At 36.9% G+C, this 14,242-nt stretch overlaps 1 pseudogene; it reads left to right on the top strand.

The window, feature by feature from the left end:
- The first annotated feature begins 7,743 nt into the window (after positions 1 to 7,743).
- Positions 7,744 to 13,944, top strand: LOC122010539 (annotated as a pseudogene).
- The last annotated feature ends 298 nt before the right edge of the window (positions 13,945 to 14,242 follow it).

The raw sequence follows: 14,242 nt of genomic DNA, 5'->3' as shown, positions 1-14,242 counted from the left end.
TTTCCCAAAACCCTAGAGTGGACTTCAATCATAGACGCATATTACATCTTTAAGGACTTGGAGATAAGTACCTTAGAAGAACTATTTTTAATTTTAAAATTACGTGAATCCAGATGTGCAAGGACAAGAAAAGAGTTAAGCCAGAACCTGACACTAAGAGCCACCAAGAAGGACGAACCCAAGTCAGACTTAGATATTGATGCAGATCAAGAAGCTTTTCTAGTAAGGAAATTTAAAAACTTTTTTTAAATCTAACAAATTTAAAGAAATGCAAAACATAAAAAATCTAAGAAACAAAAAAAAGGTTCGATGTTACCATTGCCAAAAAGAAGGACACATAAAGGAAGACTGTCCAGAGCTCAAGAAGGAGAAAGACAAAGGGTCAAGGTGAAACAAGCACAAGAATCTAAAGGTCACTTGGGATGAAGGTCTGTCATCCAAGTCCAAATAGAAGCATATGTAGAACTAGCACTGAGTGCTAGTCATGAAGAACTGAGCAACTCAGAAGCTAATATCAATGAAAGGGGGGAGCTACATCATATGAATGCAGCGATGCAGGGGAAAAATCTAGCTTCAAATCTGACATGGTAAATGAGGCATGTCTCTTACCTCTTGATCAATTATATTTTGGTATAAAGTCTATGTCTAAGTCAATGTAAATTGAAAAAGAAAATTTTAGAAATAAAATTAATCTTTGCAAAATTATTTTTAATAGAATATTTTGATAAATTGAAAATTAAAAATTGAAAATTGAAAATTAAAAATTAAAAATGCTAAGTTGAAAGAACAAATAGAAAATTTAAAAAAGTTTGCACGTTCAATTTTTGCTATTTCAAATTTTAGAAGTTATTAACGACTAAATTGATATTATATATTGCATAATGGTCAAATAAAAAAAGTAACAAAAAAAGTACATTTCAAGAAAATTATTAATTAATCCAGTAGGTAGGAACCTATATTGGGTTTCAAAATTATGTTTAGATTAAATCTTTATACATGTTTTATTTTAATTTGATTTAATATTTTTTATACTTAAAATTGTCAAACTTTTTCAAATAAATTGTTTCATATAATTTCTATTTGAAATTAATTTGATCTTAATTTTTCCTTAAAAAGTATTTTATTACTTATATGTAGAAAAAATTTTAAAATTTTTTGACCGCTATATTATTTCTTATGAAATTTTCAATAAAATTCATATTTTTTAAATTTAAATTATTTTCTAAAGTTATTTTTGAAAATTTTATTTTTTTTAGAGCCGACAGGCTTGGTGCATCCAAGGGATGGGGAGATACGGAAGAATACACTGATGAATGAGAAGAGCATTCGCGACGTCCGAGGGATAAAAAATCAGGGAGAAAGTCTGCTGAGTTCGGGTGAGCTCAACTCTAGTTAACTGGAGCATCATCCACACGAAAAGATCAGCTAAGGAGATGACCTACCTCAGGGAAGACGTCTTCCATGAACAGTGTCGAAGGCGCCTTCGATAGTCGTTGGCCGAAGATGAACTTTTATCTTTGGCAGATAAAAGTTATTGTTAAAGTTAAAGTGTTGACCATCAATATAAGGAAGTTGGATCATCACTCTTCCATCATGCATGCAATTGAATCAAAGAGTCACCTTGATAAGCTAAATGGTTACTTAGCATTTAAGCTTACTTACCCTCTAAGTTTAGCATTTAAGCTTACTTACCCTCTAAGTTTAGCATTTAAGCTTACTTACCCTCTAAGTTTCTTTCAAGTCTATATAATGGCTTTGTAATCAAAAGTTTAGTATATAGAAAACAAAATATCTCTTTCTCCTCAAGAGTTCTACCAAAATTCTTCAATAGTTGGTATCAGAGCCTCCAGGTTCTACCAATCCAAATCCATGGCTAGCTCGAGCTTAACAAACATCAATCATCTCATCCCAGAGTTTAATGGCGAAGACTATGATTTCTGGTACGTAAAGATGAAGACCATCTTTCGATCTCTTAACCAATGGGAGATTGTGGAGAATGGAGTGCAAGAGCCCGAGGAAACCACTGCCCTCAACGAAGCCGGTCTGAAGAAATTAGAGAAGTCTCGACAAGCCGACGCAAGTGCTCTCTCAATCCTTCAAAGAGCAGTCACTAAGGCTATATTTCCCAGAATCATGCGTGCCGACACTGCTAAAGAAGCATGGGAGATCTTGCAGAGCGAATTTCAAGGAGATGTGAAAGTGAGAGCGATTAAGCTCCAATCACTACTCAAGGAATTCGAAAATGCCAAGATGCAGGAGAAAGAAACGCTCATGGAATTCTCAACCAGAATCTTTGATTTGGTCAACATAATGAAATCTCATGGTGAAGATATTACAGATCAGAGACTGGTACGAAAGATTCTCATCTGTCTTCCTGAGAAATATGATCCCATTGTTGCCGTCATTGAAGAAACAAAGGACCTAACAACACTCACAGTTCAAGAAGTGATAGCGTCCCTAAAATCGTTCGAGCAAAGATTGTCCAGACATTCTGAAAAGCCAATAGAGGGTGCATTCCAATCAAAGCTCAAAATTGGTAACAACGAACGAGAGGGCCAATCACGAGGTGGATGGAAATCAAGAGGACGAGGTGGACGTAACTCAAAAGGAAGAGGAAAAGATAACTCATCGAATTGCAGCAACTGCAATAAGCCAAATCACTCCGAGAAGGACTGTTGGTTCAAAGGCCAATCGAGATGCAAAATATGCAATCGATTTGGTCACCTCGCCAAAGATTGCCGAAGTAGGAACTCTTATCGTGCAAATCAGGTTGGAGAAAATCAAGCAGCTGAGGAGACACATGGAACATTCTATGTATGTCACACAACCACCAACAAGGAGCAAGGAAAATGGTTGCTAGACAGCGGATGTAGCAACCATATGACGCCGATCTCAGAAATTTTCTACGAGATCGACAATAGCATCAATGCTCCTGTTCAGTTTGGAAACGGAGAGCAAACAAAGTCAAAAGGACTTGGGAGAATCGCCATCGAGACGAAGGAAGGTCCGAGCTGCATCAACAATGTCTTGTGTGTGCCGAGCTTGAGTCAAAATTTACTCAGCCTTGGACAATTGGTGGAAAATGGGTACAAGCTCTGCTTCGATAACAATGAATGTGTTATATTTGACAGGAGAGATAAGTCAAAGGTGTTCACAAAGATCAAAATGGTCAATCGAAGCTTCGCTCTCAACATCAATTATGCCGATCTAAAAGCTCATCGAGCTTCTACCTCGGACTACCTGACATCAACCTTATGGCATCGACGACTTGGTCATCTTAATTTTCAAAGCCTCAAAGAATTATCTGGCAAGAGTATGGTGCAAGGACTTCCTCAAATAGAAGGAAAACAACATATATGCGAAGGATGCGCGTTTGGAAAGCAACATCGACTTCCTTTCCCAAAAGGAGTATCATGGAGAGCTAAAGAAAAGTTGGAACTTATCCACACCGACGTCTGCGGACCGATGGACACCCTTTCTCATGCTCAGAATAGGTATTTCATTCTTTTCATCGATGATCACACTCGCATGACTTGGGTCTATTTCATGAGACAAAAGTCCGAAGTATTTACGATATTCAAAAAGTTCAAGAGTCTCGTCGAAAAACAGAGTGGATGCTTCATCAAAACCCTACGAAGTGATAGGGGCAAGGAATACACTTCCAAGGAGTTCCACAAGTTTTGTGAAGATGAAGGAGTAGAAAGACAACTAACGGTTAGGTACACCCCTCAACAAAATGGTGTTACCGAGAGGAAAAATCAGACGATCGTTGAAATGGCAAAATCAATGATACACGAGAAAGGTTTACCCAAAACCTTCTGGGCTGAAGCAGTTTACACTGCCGTTTACCTATCCAATCGATGTCCAACCACGGCCATACCAAACAAGACTCCGTTTGAAGCATGGAGTGGTAGAAAACCATCAGTGAACCATCTCAAGGTATTCGGAAGCATATGCTACTCTCAAATTCCAAAAGTGAAACGAAGTAAACTTGACGAATCTAGCGAAAGATGTATTTTTGTCGGCTACAGCACCATGAGCAAAGGCTATAGACTGTTTAGCCTAAAAGAAAGTCAAGTTATCATCAGCCGAGATGTTCAAGTTGATGAAAATGCTTCATGGAATTGGGAAGAAAACAAAGTCGAGACGAAAGACGTTCTAATCATCACTGACAAAGAAGACCACGATGAGCCTATTTCATCAGTGACAAGCCCATCAGATCCAAACTCAGCTCAACTCAATGAAGAAAGCTACAACTCAGCTGATTCGACTTCATCAAACTCCTCATCCCCGAGCTCAACTCCAAAAAGGTATAGATCGATAGACGATATATATGCTACGTGCAATTATTGTTCAGTTGAGCCCGAAAATTTTGACGAAGCAATCAAAGAAGAATCGTGGAAAAAAGCAATGGAGGAGGAAGTCCGTGTGATTGAAAAAAATCAGACATGGGAGCTTGTTGATAAACCGACAGATAAAGAAGTCATAGGTGTTAAATGGATCTACAAAGTCAAGCACAACCCAGACGGATCTATTCAAAAACACAAAGCAAGACTAGTTGCCAAAGGTTATTCTCAACAGCCTGGAATTGACTACGGGGAGACGTTTGCCCCAGTAGCTCGGCTTGACACAATCCGAGCTATAATTGCATTCGCCGCCAGCAAAGGGTCTAAACTTTATCAGCTTGATGTCAAGTCAGCGTTTCTCAATGGTGAATTGAAGGAAGAAGTGTATGTAGATCAACCTCAGGGTTTCATCCTAAAAGGAAAAGAAAGGAAAGTCTACAAACTTAAGAAAGCGCTATATGGACTTAAACAATCTCCTCGCGTTTGGTACAGTGAGATCGACAACTATTTCAACCAAACAAAATTCGAGAAGAGCAAGAGTGAACCAACTTTGTATGTCAAGCAGCAAGGTAATGATGTTCTTATAGTCACTCTTTATGTTGATGATCTAATTTTCACTGGAAGCAACAAGAAGATGATCGAAGAGTTCAAAAATGACATGACTCAAAAGTATGAAATGAGCGATATGGGTCTACTTCGACATTTCTTGGGCATGGAGATCTACCAAGAAGAAGAGATAGTATTTATCTGCCAAAAGATATATGCAGAAAAGATTCTGAAGAAATTCAACATGCTGGGATGCAATCCTGTCTCTACACCACTCATTATGGGGGAGAAATTGAAAAAGGAAGATGGAGGAAAAGCAGCGGATGTCACTCATTACCGTAGCCTCATTGGTAATTTGTTATACCTCACAGCAACTAGACCTGATCTCATGTATGCTGCAAGTCTACTCTCAAGATTTATGCAGAGTCCGAGCCATTTTCATCTCGGTGCAGCAAAGCGCGTCTTACGATATGTTCAAGGGACAACCGACCTCCGTCTAAGCTTTCAAAAGAATCACGCACTTAACCTTGTCGGTTATTGTAACAGTGATCTTGGTGGATCCTTAGACGACATGAAAAGCACCTCGGGGTACTGTTTCTCTTTTGGTTCAGCAACATTCTCATGGTTGTCCAAGAAACAACAAAGTGTTGCACAATCATCTGCGGAAGCCGAGTACATCTCAGCATCAGTAGCCACTTCACAAGCAATTTGGCTTCGAAGAATCTTAGGTGATCTCGGTCATCATCAGATTGAAGGAACCGTGCTATACTGCGACAACAAATCTGCAATCGCTATGGCTAAGAACCTAGTTCACCACAGCCGAACTCGACATATAGCACTCAAGCATCATTTCATTCGACAGGCAATTGAAGATAAAGAAATTCAACTTGAGTTCTGTCGATCTGAGGAGCAATTGTCTGACATCTTCACAAAAGCACTTCCGAGAGAAAGATTTGAACAGCTCCGAGCCAAACTTGGAATCCGACAACACATTAAGGGGGAGTGTTAAAGTTAAAGTGTTGACCATCAATATAAGGAAGTTGGATCATCACTCTTCCATCATGCATGCAATTGAATCAAAGAGTCACCTTGATAAGCTAAATGGTTACTTAGCATTTAAGCTTACTTACCCTCTAAGTTTAGCATTTAAGCTTCTTACCCTCTAAGTTTAGCATTTAAGCTTACTTACCCTCTAAGTTTCTTTCAAGTCTATATAATGGCTTTGTAATCAAAAGTTTAGTATATAGAAAACAAAATATCTCTTTCTCCTCAAGAGTTCTACCAAAATTCTTCAATAGTTATCACATTGGAGGCACGTTGGACTTAATTGAAGGCGCTTTCAAGCTGCGAAAAATATTTTCCAGGAGCTATAGGAATTCTACAACAACTTCTGTATTCAATTTCTAGTTAATACCTGAGCTTTTCAAAGAGTGTAAGAGGTTTCTCCGCCTTCAACAAAGAAGATATTTTTAGTGGAGCTTTGCAACTGTCTTGGATTAACAACCACCTAAGTTATAACCAAGTAAAAATTTCTGCCTTTTTTATTTTATGTTGTTCATTTATTTTATGTTAGTTATCTAATATTTGTGTCCTTGCTAAGTTCAAGCAAGAGAAATTTCTAACTCTTATTTCAGGCTATTCATCCTCTCTAACCGACCGTACTGGGACTAACAGCAACAACACCCGTTACTGTAACCAATATAAGTGCGAGTTCCCCCTCTTGTAGTTGATGCATCCCCTCCCTTAGGCATGATGCCACCACCCATTGTGGGGGTCTCGCTGATCATGGTCTTAATCAACCAGGGTGCAACACTCCTAGTTGAGGGTTGGCATGAATCGTGAGCAGGAGAGCCACCTTCTCATGACCGTAAAAGAGAAGTACCGGCCTCTAGAGAAGGAAGTGTCCAAGGAACGTCATTCTCTCGAGAAGTCCTCGAACAAGAGTTACCTCTCCATTTTCGACCGTCACAACTAGGTGAGTATACTAGGTTGTCTGACCCAGAAGATCATTAGTGTCGTTTCAAAAATGCCTCTCTCCTCCATCAATACACAAATGGTGTTAAATGTCGAGTCTTCCTTATCACCTTGTCAAGTTCGATCCAACGATGGTTAAGTAGGCTCTTTAACTCCTCCATTGCCTCTTTTGAAGACTTTAGGGCTGCTTTTCTATATTAATTTGCTAGCAACAAAAGGTATTAGAAGATACCTCTTGTTCTGTGACCATGAAACAGAAGTCTTGGCAATCACTCCGAGAATATCTTTAGCGTTTCAATTGAGTCGTTTGGGATGTCTCCTTGACTTCTTTAAAAATTCTGATGAGTGCTCTCCCCCAAGATTTGGTAGATAGAGATTTCTTCATATCTTTAGTGAAGAAGCTTCCATTAAACTATGAGAAATTACTGTAGTAGGCTAAGTACATCCACTTGGAGGAGGCTTAACTGGCACGGAAGGGTATGGTATCCCTTTAACCCCCACCTAAGAATAAAATTCCTCACCGACTCCTCAACTACCTCCATTCAAAGAGAGGAGAGAGCAGCGCAAGCCTTAAACATGGCTCCCACATTTACAGCAAGGCCAAACCAGCTGACCCAGGAAGGAACAATTTGCTTCTGCACTTACCACCAATGGTATTCTCATGGCATTGAAGGATGTCAGCAACTTGCTCAAGAAGTCGGTCGGGTCATAAAGGAATGGTTCCAAAGTGGAATAACTTCTCTTATTGTTATCAGGCATACACCCGTCAGATACACTGGACGCGATAATGTAGGAGATCGGTCGAACCAGCGCCGAGACAACTCAGTCCTTAGATAGGAGCTTGAACCATGTCGACGCTATTCCTCGGATTATCAAAATGACCACCGAGACAACCACTGAGATGATCATCGAAATGATCAGTACTGAAATCATCGCTAAGATTGTCAGGGTAATGTCGCCCCTCGGGGAATTATCAACTTGATTGCAGGTGGCTCTACGCACGGAAACTCCAATCGAGCCATGAAGGCTCATGGAAGAAGTATGAAAAACTACAACATTAGCACCAAGAGAGGTTGAGAAAGTGACCCACTTATCAACTTTGGGCCCCAAGATTTGGAAGGAGTTATGACCCCGCACGATGACCCCTTGGTGATATGTGCCGTTATATGTAATTATAATATGACGAGAGTGTTCGTAAAGCTCAGTAAATCTTTGACCAAATACAAATTGATTGAGAGGAGCTATGACCTATGTCAACAACCTTGTTTGGGTTCACTAGTCATGAATTACAACCATTGGGGTAGATTAGACTCCCTCTTTCACTAGGTGAGAGACCCTTAAAACAAACTCGATGCACTGTCTTCATGGTGGTCTACACTCCTTCATCTTACAATAGCATCCTGAGAAAGCCTACTCTCAGTTCATTCTATGCGGTGGTCTCTATATGGAGATGGTTAAAATCGATATCCGGTGTGTCAAATGTGGTCATTAATGTCCGCCCGGTTTATGGTTGACATGTGTGGATGCCACACCGGGAAAGCGACTTGAGATTATTATTGAGATTCCATGGATTCGAGTGCCTAATCCAATGACCCAACGCTTCAGATTGCCTTTTTTGCCCCTAGATTTTATGGTTGAAATTTTGAGCCCTGAATCTTGTAAGTACCTGGGTTAATTTAGATCCTCATTCGATAGAGCAATCCCAGATTCTCAATGAAAGGCCTTGTCAACAAAGTTTGACTTACTTAAGGAATGGGAGTAGGCAGTGAAGCTTAACGAAGGTAGGCAAGAAAGGATTTTGCTAGTTTTGGGCATTAAGGATAGGGAATGCAGGGATTGCACATGAAAGAGGCTTAAGAATCTCATCACAATCAGTAGGACCCTCAAGAAAGAGTGAAATCAATGAAGAACCATGATAGGATAACAGCCATGGCAGTCTTGCTTGTTCCGTGAGCTTGTGCGAAGTAAATTTATCTTAAAGAGATAGAGTCAAATTTTAATCTCGACTTCACCAAAATAGTATTATATAGTTATTCTATCTGTGCTCAAATTACACCATCATCAGATCCAACCCTTAACTATCATAAAATTTGAAATATGCAACGAAAAACATAGAATGAAAATGAATTTTAGTGGAAAAATTGGACGGGGCTAAAGTATCCTGTGAGCGAAAAAGTCCACGATTTTACCTTCAACTAAGTATCGGTTCAGAGTTGGCCGATTTGATAGGACGGCGAAGATCATGGATCAACCGATGACGTGATTTACTCTTCACGACTTGTGGGGAACTTTTATGGAGTATGATCATCGCATTAGTCGAATTATCTATTTCTGATGTGAAGTTTGGTTTTGGTCGGTAATTGTTGGATTTGTGAACCAGAAGTTCAGCAATCAGTATAAAGCTACCATTGGAGCCGATTTTTTGACCAAGGTAGATTGTTCACCTTACAGGTTAAGAATCTTACAATGTGTTTTCACTTACAGTATTGTTTCTCTCCTATGAATAATACAAGTGTACTATCATGACAAATACGTTTCTCGTGAAATTATTTTTGATTGTGACGTGAATTCTTTTGATGTCATGTCTGTATAAAAAAGATAAAAAAAAGGAAAAGTCATCATTTACTTGATTAATTGTGTGTTTAACCCGCGATTGATGCTGCAGTTTTTATTCATAATCTATCCAAGTCATTTAGTTACTTACCTGAAGTCAGCGTCTATTCAATGATTTTCCTCCAGATTTTAAATGAGCAAACATGAAAATGAACTCCTGTTATTGCCTTTTTCTCTACTTATGATTGGAATGCTCCATGTCAATGAGATCAAATAACTGCGAACTGTGGGAATAATGACATGTCATAACTTATGTCAGACCATAAGTTTCAAGTATTTTGGACTGTCTGGATATGCTACTGCTTTATTTTATTATCTATAAACTCTACAGCAGCTTATTATGCTGATTTCTGATCAATTTTACAATGTATAGTGATTTCCTTGCAAGAACCTTGAACCTTGTCGCCTATTTTCCAATAGTAAATGATGGGCTTGTTTTTTCATTGTTACCTAACTCGTGTTGAATGAAATTTTGAATATTTATTCTCTTTGGGAAAATAGGGACACTGCTCAGAACTTTTTATTGATGAATGAAATCTAGAAGAGAAATAGTAGTTTCGGCAACATACCTAGAATGCCTTAGATTCCTTACAATAGAGGATAGCAAGTGCAAGTTCCATTACAAATTACATCAAACTTGGTTAAAAAGTACTGTTTCTCACTTCATGGTGTCATATTGGAAATATTGATATGGTTTGATAATTTTCCTAATCTATTGCAGTTTCTGACCTAGGAAACATACTATCGGATGTGTGGAGGTAATGATTCTGTAACTATATTACAAAGAATTGTAACCCACACTAACTTGATTAGCAGGAGAATGTTCTTGTTTTTGGTTCAATATTTATGATTCAAGAGATCACATTCTAAGAACAACCTGGAAAAGTGAATATTAGAAACAAGAGGGATAACATGTGAAAAATTGAGCTTATATATTCTTCTCTTTTTTGCTCTTGTTGTTGTTGTTGTTTGTGTGTGCACGTGCTCTAGGAGAGAGAGTGTCATATGTGTATAGAAAAACTGAAAAAGCAATGTTGTTGTTAGTGACAAATTGTGTAGAATTCATGAGGATTTTTTTCTTAATTGTTGATTGTTCATATGCAAATATTTTCTATAAGCTATGGCCTAATAGAAGTAGTTTCTATGAGTTTTTTATTCTTCAAATATGGGACACAACAGGACAGGAAAGGTTTCAGAGCCTTGTTCAGTTTGCTATGAGATAAAAGGGGACTTGACTGAACATTTTGTTACGTTGCATCTATGTGGTTTTCTCATTTTCAGGCTAGTCCGTCAGACCTTGAGAACTTCCCTTTCATAGTCTTGGGTAACAAGATTGATATAGATGGTGGCAACAATCGTGTGGTAAGATGTTCCCTCCTTTTCTATACAATGCAACAACAACAACATCCAAATCTTATACCACTGGATGAGGTCAGCTATATAGATCCTTTTACGCCATTGAGCTCTATCTCTTACTATATCGTCATTTATACTTAAATAATTTTTATCTTGTTTTGTTGTTACTAACCAAGTCTTTTTTAGTATTCTTCATTCGATATGTGTGTTTGTCATAGTTTTACATCGCCTAACTAGAGCATTTATTGGTCGTTACATGCCTGTACCATTTCAAACGTATCTCTTGGAGTTTCCCTCAATAGATGCAACTCCGACTTTCTCTCTAATGCTCTCATTTCTTATTCTATCCATCCTCGTATATCCACGCATCCACCTTTAACATCTCCATTTCTGCAACTCTCATCTTCTGCTCATGTGCTTAAGTCATAGATCAACATTCAACTTCATATAACATAGTAGGTCTAATTGTGATTTTGTATAATTTTCTTTTAAATTTTAGAGATACTTTACAGTCATATAAAACACCTGATGCTCTCTTTTATTTCAACCATCCTACTTGTATTCTATGTAAGATATCTCTCTTAATTCTTCCATCGTTTTGTAAAAATGATCCTAAATATTTAAAGTTCTCAGTTCTGGGCAACTCATTATCTTCGATCTTAACAATTGTCTTATTACATCTAATATTGCTAAATTTAAATTCCATATATTCTTTCTTTATTCTACTAAGTCTAAAATCTTTCTCTTCTAGTATTTCTCGCCAAAATTATAGTTTAGCATTTATTCTTTCACGTGTTTCATCTATTAAAATAATATCATCTACAAACAACATGCACCATGATTTTGTGTTTTGAATGTGTGTATGTGCATATTGAGTTCATTCATAATTAATGTAAAAAGATAATGATTTAAAATTAATCCTTGATGTAACCTTATCTTTGTTAGAAATGCTTCAGTTACTCCGTCTGAAATCTTTACTCTGGTCGTTACATCCTCGTACATATTCTTAATTAGTTCAATATATGTTACGCTAACACCTCTCTTTTCTAGAATTTTTCATATAATTCCTCTTAGGACTATATCATAAGTTTTTTTCTAAGTCAATGAATACCATGTGTAGATCTTATTTTTGCTCCCGATATTTTTCAATTAGTTATCTAAGAAGATGTATAACTTCTATTATCGACCTTTCAGGCATGAACCCAAATTGATTTTCGATCACCGTGGCTTCCTTCCTTAATTTTTTTTTATTATTTTTTCTCAAAGTTTCATGGTATGACTCATTAATTTAATACCTCTAGAGTTTGCATAATTTTGTACGTCTCCCTTATTCTTATATAAGGGAACTAGAGTACATACCCTCAATTGATCAAACATTTTTTTCGTTTTGAATATTATGTTAAATAATTTTGTAAGTCATTCAATACATTTTGTAAGTCATTCAATACATTTTTTTCCTAGACACTTTCATACATCTATCGAAATATCATCTGGTTCAACGGCTTTTCTATTGTGCATCCCATTAAAGTTTGAATTTTACGATAAAAATTTAAATTTCTATATTCATTTGAGTTACTTAAATTATCTAAATTAAGTTGGTCACATAAATCTTCATTAAAAAGTTGATGAAAATACTTTTTCCACCGCTCTTTTATTTCAAAATCATTTACTAGTACCATATTATATTCATCTTTAATACATTTTGTTTGGATAAAACCTCTTGTCTTCCTTTCTCACTTTAGCTATTTTATAAATGTCTTTTTTTCCCTTATTTTATATCCAAATTTTGATATAATCATTCAAAATTTTTATTCTTTGATTCATGCATTATTTTCTTAGTCTTTTTTTTTTGTCTATGGTATATTTTTTAAAATTTTCTTCATTCTTACAAATATATAATTCCTTATAAGCTGTTCATTTTCATTCACTTTCTCTTGTACTTTCTCATTCCACCACCAAGATTCCTTATTTAGTGGTGCATATACCTTTGACTCACCGAATACACTTTCAATTACTAGTGCATGCCCATACAATGCAGAGAATCAAAATTTATCACGATAGTGAAATCTCGCTTTGAATTTATATATATCTATCCAAACAAACAAAATGAGTAAATGAAATTTATTGAACCATTATTTTGGCTGAAATGTTGGAGATGTTAAGATACAAATCGTAGATTGTAGTAAAAAATCTCACTTCGAATTTAAATATGTCTATCTAGACAAACAAAACAAATAAATTAGATTCATTGAACCATAATGGGTTCTTTTGAGTGAAATGCTGGAGTTGTTGAGATGCAAATGGTAGATTGACGTAACAAAATTCTTCAAATATCTAAATATTTTTAAAATGTTTTTTTTTCTATTCTAATATCTAAGTTATACTATATGTTTTTTTTAAAAAAATAAATTCTTCTTTCAATTTCTGCGCTTTTAGGTCTCTTAAAAGAAAGTGAAGGCACATGGTTTAGGTCTCAAAGGGAAACATTCCCTATTTTGAGACATCAGCTAAAGAAGAATTCAACGTTGAAGTTGCTTTCCAGTGTATTGCTAAGAATGCCTTAAATAATGAACCAGAGGAAGATATGTAAGTACTGCTGCTATCATCTTTCATCACCCTCATTAACCATAATTGTATTACTATATTCTCTCCATATGGAATATTGACGGACACTTAAAAATTGTTAGCATTTATCTAAGCTGCTCAACATTACTGCATAGAAAGCCATGAATTATCACCACCATCTTCCATTGCATGTGGGTTGTTGATCTTGGGGTCGAAATTTGGCATGATCGAGCATAACCTTCCTCATATCTTGGTCATTTGCACTAATGGCTAGTAGCCACCCGTGATTTAACTCTTCTGTGTTGGCCTAGGGATAGGTTGACGGGGGTGCTGGGACGAGCGAATCACCTTTTTACCACATGTGGATTGTTGATTTGTGTTCTAAGCTGTGGCGGTCTTCCTGTTTCAGAACTTTTCCTATATATTCTTTTGTTAACATTTTTTCTTGCCAACCTCATCGTTATCCATGTAGATATCTACCGGATACGATCGATGTGGCTGGACGCTCAACGCAGCAGGGGTCATCATGATAGATGGAATTGATGCGTCTATGAGGTTGAGATTCTTCCTTGTATTAATGTCTCATTATATTCTCAGCTAACCTGTAATTTATGTCATACTTGGCGGTGGTTGGTAGTATGATGTTTTTTCTTATTTATGCCATGTACAACTCTTGCTCAATCTTCTGCCAACATTCAGTGCGAAGTAATTCCTTTGCCAAAGGGATTTGCTAAGCTACACAGACCTACATGGCTGCATACAGGAATTTTATTCTTGTTGCGAGAATGACCAAATGACGATATTATTTCAATTAAATGAATGGCAATTTGCAAACGTTAGAG

Source organism: Zingiber officinale, chromosome 8A, assembly GCF_018446385.1.
Source record: "Zingiber officinale cultivar Zhangliang chromosome 8A, Zo_v1.1, whole genome shotgun sequence".
NCBI lineage: Eukaryota > Viridiplantae > Streptophyta > Magnoliopsida > Zingiberales > Zingiberaceae > Zingiber > Zingiber officinale.
This window is presented reverse-complemented; position numbering and strand designations above follow the sequence as displayed.